Source organism: Mastomys coucha, unplaced genomic scaffold, assembly GCF_008632895.1.
Source record: "Mastomys coucha isolate ucsf_1 unplaced genomic scaffold, UCSF_Mcou_1 pScaffold7, whole genome shotgun sequence".
Lineage (NCBI taxonomy): Eukaryota > Metazoa > Chordata > Mammalia > Rodentia > Muridae > Mastomys > Mastomys coucha.
The window spans coordinates 102,496,649-102,501,861 of NW_022196913.1; positions in this window are offsets into that span (position 1 = coordinate 102,496,649).

Below are 5,213 nucleotides of genomic sequence, written 5' to 3' on the forward strand. Positions count from 1 at the left end.
TCTGCTTGTCTGTGTGGACCTACACAGCTCGAGGGCAGGTCTGGCCCGGTGGTGTCAGTTTCTCCCTAATTACTGGTGATTGTTTTTCTTTGAGTCTTCCAGAAACTGCTGTCTGAAAAGGTCAGCCTCTCCGCAGACCCCTTTCTGGTGAAATTAGAAGCTCACCAGGCCTCACAAGATTTGAGATTTTGTTCTTAACCTGAGGGTGGGAGACTTGGGGGAGGGCGTGTTAATAAGTCTTGAGATGTTCCAGGAGGTTTCGGAGAACCAACCCGGGAATCTGGGCGGCCATTGGGAATGATTCATTGTGGTTTCCCCGAGGAAATGCCACATTTTACCTGGAGGCTGCAGTTCGGTGGTTTTGCTTGAGGGTTTCAGATTCCTCTGACTCCCAGACTTAGAGGAAGGACCACGTGCGCATAAGTGAGAACTGAAATGAACATGCTGGGAACTGAAACTTGGGTACCAGCTTGTCTCCAAACGACGAACAGACCTGTGCTTGCCTCCCAAAGCCATGTCCTTTTTCTCCAACACTTCTGTGGTTACAGGTCACAGGAAAAACTCCAAGCTGGGCACCAGGAGCCCAGGATGCCTGGCCCTCACAGCTACCATCCTTTCGGAAAGAACTTCTACCCAACCAAGGTTGGCAGATAAATCACAGAGCAGAAGTCGGGCCCTCACAGTTCACTATTTGATCCACTGTGTCTGTCCCCCACATCCTCACCATCCTCACCTCTCCCAGTTTCCCATCCCTGGTCCTATTGCTTTATGAAGCTATGGCTCCTGTCTCTATTTTATCTTTCTGGATGCTTGCTTATCATTTCCCCTTGGCAAAGCTGTGTCACAGCAGACTTCTTGACAGTCTCTTTTATTCCCACTCCCAGTGCCAAGAACCATACTAGCACATGGGAGCCCCTCAGTCAGCCCATGTTGGATATAAGGGGCAAAGACTAGAGATCCAGATCTATCCGTCATCCAAGCATGCCAATTCACTCTCTCCCTCGGCTCCCTGAATCCTTCACTCAGAGACTTGAAGTGGAATGTTCAGTGTAATGGAAGAAGCGCCAGTGGGCTCTACTAATGGTCCTGGGAATTGAATGCTGTGAATAATTAGGACTGTCAGTGGAGGTAACTGTAGTCTCATTGGCACATCATCAGTTAATTATTTCCTCCTCTGTGTTTCCTCAGCATCTGTTCATTAAAGGCCTTATATATTGGGCCAGGGCATGGTGGTACATGCCTGTAATCCCAGCACTTGGAAGGATGGGGAGTTCAAGGTCGCTTTTAGATACGTAGGGGATTTGAACCACACCTAAGATGCTTAAGACCCAGTCTCAAAAACCAAAAGACTACTGGTTGCATTAGATGTCCTATTAAGTGGCAAGCCTTCCTGCAGTGAAATGAAGAGAAGGGTCCACATTAATGACCATTGTCTCTAAGCAAGGCCTTGGGACCAAGGTGAATTTAATCTGTTTAGCATTGGTCAGTGGACCCAATAGTTTCCAGGCACAGCAAGAAATTACCATTGAGAAGACTGAGAGGCAAGGTCTCATCAGGGTCATGCCATGGGACTGTAAAGAGCATGGGTTGGGGTAGGGGTACAAAGAAGTTGAGTAACACTTCCAGGAAGTAGGGGGAGCCCTTAAAGTAAGCAGAACAATGAGTGTATGTCTAGGTGACAGCTGGCTCTAATAACCTGGGCTCACCTCTAATGACATCTGCAGCTGCAAGATGGTGCCCTCTGTCCCCCTCCAGTACACATCTCTTTACTTGGAGTTCCTCCAGGGTAGCAGGATCTTGCCCCACTTAGTAACCCTACAGCCCTAGGACAATTCCCCAGCCCAAAAAGGGGATAAAGTCCTCTGTCCTCTAGTGGGGAGGGGGGCAGGTACAAAATGATCTCAAGATTGTTCTCAGAGGAACATCATGGGATTGAGGCCAGAGGCCTCCAGCAGTAACTGCATTAACCTATTCTTTCACTATTCACCCCCCTTTCTCCTCCTTCCTTTCTTCTTCCTGGGTTCACTTCCCAGATGAAGTTAACTGCACCTAACTCCTGGCCTCCCGGTTTGCTTCAGGGCAATTCAGAACAGCATTTTATCTATGCATTCATGGATACTGACTGTCTGGGCACTCCCTGCGTGCCTGAGCCAAGACAACATGAACAGGCTCTTGGTTGGGTAATACTGGAAGGCTCTGAATCCTTAGAAGAAAGGTGCATGTTCAGTAACAGAAACCAAAAAGACTAAAACACTTGTGCACTGTTTTGTAGTTAAGGAAACTGAGGCACCTGAATATTGAGTAACTTGCCTGAGGCCAAACAGTTAGTGAGTGGAGGAGCTGTAGACTCCAGACTCTTTGCTACCCATGATGCCTTTCTTGGTGGTTGAAGCCATGAGTACCAGCTGTAGCTGAATATATCCTTAAACAGCAGGAAGAGGGAAGCAGGAAAGAGCCAGGGGTTCAAGGGAAGAAATGACTCCCAAAGAGAGGGGATGGCCAACAGTCATTAGTACCCCGGAAAATCCAGTCCAGTGAGGATTAAAAGGTATCTATCGCATTGGACAGTTACAAAGCTACTGACTTTTACCAGGGCTGTGTGGATGGAGCAAAGGGATCGGAAGCCAGATTGCAGTGGGTTGAGGAGTGAGTGGGAGCCTGCAAGTGTAGACAACTCTTTTGAGAAATGTGGCTGTCTAGCACGTGGGAGGCAAGGGTGGAGGCTTCTCAAAGATGGCCAGGCATGCCAGCATCTGTGGGTGACTGGAAGGTTCCTTTGGAGCAGTTGTAGTTACAGGGGCAGAACTGGGAGCCCCATGGAGGAGAGTGGGATGGGGCAGGCTCTGAACTATTGGAGAGCCACTCTGTCCACTGGAGGGGAAGGCCTGCTGGTAATATCCAGGGTATCATGAATTTATCCTATATTCATAGACTAGGAATTAGGTGGGTCTCTAAAGTTCCCCTAGTTGAAGTACTTACGAAATTCATGATCTGGACAATCAAATGAGGTTGATACAAAAACGCCTTCAACCTCATGGCCATAACAGAATAAGAAGCTATTTTGGCTCCAAGTATGTTAGTGAATCAGGAGCAGTGAGGCTGAGAGAAGAGTTAGGAGACAGCTGGCTGATGGGGGTGCAGGGCACATAGGAGGGACAATGGTGCTCACCTGTGAGGAGGAGGAGGGGGGTATTTTTAACCATCATAAAGAGCGAGAAGGAGAAGGTTCTGAGGAGGAAGATAATGAGTTCCTGTTTGTGCTTAGCGCAGAGAAGGCAGTGTGGGTGTGGGTAAGAGTCTCAGGCTTTGCAGGGCTGGGGTATGGGCCAGGCTTGAGGGCGGAGGAAGGGGGAGGTAGAGGAGTCTGCACAGTTGGTAAGAGGGGGAGTTGACACCTAAAAAGGCAATGCCCTATGCCAGCTCCTCACTGTCTTGCTTTGCTTGGATTTCTCCAGTGCCGGGTTTCATTCTCAGAGCTGTTGGTATAATAAGTTCATACCTTATTATAAGGGGCTTCGTACACATTGTAGGACGTTGAACAACATGCCTGGCTGCAATCCACTGGATGTCAGCAGCAAAACCTAGTCAGGACCAAAGCTATCACTAGACATTGTCCAATGTCTCCTGGCAGTAAAATTGCCACCCAGTCAGAAGCTCTGTTCTTTCAACTTTTTCTCATCCTCAACTAATCATAAAATTATTAGAAAGTGAATACTCTGGGGGCTGGGGAGATGGCTCAGTCTGCAAAGTACGTACTGCCCAAGCATAAGGACTCTGAGTTCAATTTCTAACACCCATGTAAAAAGCCTTCCTTGTCATCCAAGAACTAGGGAGCCAGAGACAGGAAGACCTCTGGGTCTGCTGGCCAGTAATCTAGCATAACTAGTGACCTCCAGGTTCAATGAGAGAATGTATATTAATAATAATTAATATTAATAAAAATGGAGATAGAGATTGAGAAAGCTATTTGATGTCAATCTCTGGCTTACACACACACACACACACACACACACACACACACACACACGGGGGGGGGGGGGGGGGGGGGGGGGGGAGGTGGCGTGGGGGTAGAACACTCGAGCTGGGCATGGTACTACGTGCCTATACTCCTATTGCTCTATAGGCTGAGGCAGGAAGATTATAGGTTTGAAGCCAACTTGAGCTACATAGGGAGACTTATCTTAGACAAAACAGATATGGTAGTACAGGACTATAATCCCAGTACTTCAAAGGTGAAGACAGACACGAGTTAAACATCATCCTGGCTACATATGGAGTTCTAGCCTGGGCTACTTGAGATCTGCCTCAAAAGGAACCCCTCCCCCTAAATCCTCAAAAAAAAAAAAAAAAATAGAATGTTTGTATAGAAACATTTGTTTCCAGTTCAAATCCTCTGTCTTTATTGACCTTTCAAGACTTTTTTCCCTTCTCTGGGCTTAAACAGTTTATAGTTTTGTTTTTATCTGTAAAATGAAGTTTTTGAGAATGAAATTAACAATTCATGTAAGTACTGGGTTCAGCCAGAGTGGTGGTCATCAGTCATCAGTTGCTACTCTTAGTAGTATTTAGGCTTTGATGTTACATCCAGTAACCATTTTGAAATTAGGGCCTGTAGATATCGACCCCACAAACATACTAAAGACAAGAGGACATCCTGAAGGTGGTGGACATTTTCACATAAACTGCACAAAGGGGGGCAAGAGATTGGAGCCAGAATCCTAAGGAATATTTACCAAGCAGGTGGAGGTAGAGTCTGCAGTGGAGCTTGAGTGATTAGAAATATGGGTGAAGTAGGTCTAAATGTGAGCAAATTTTTCTTCCAGACAAGGTTAAAAAGTACCCCTGGCCTTTGGGAAATATGTGTGAAGCATGTCAAATGATTGTCACCTTGTGGGGTGGGATCCCATCCCCATTGGTAAGGGAATGAGTTGTCACTTTTAGGAAGAACCTGTATTTATTGTATTAACAATCATTTAACGTTCACACCACTATAACAAAGCTATAATGTAGGGACTATTTGCCATCCCCACTTACATGAGGAAACTGAAGTGTTATACAAAGGGAAGGTGAGTTTATGAGGCATGTCTCGGGGGCGCCAGAGCCTTGGGAAGTTCATTTTAGCTCAGAGTTCAGGGTATATCATTACAATAGGGGAGTCAAGGCAGTGGGATCTTATAGCGCATCCACACTCTGAAAACAGAGAGCAATGAACA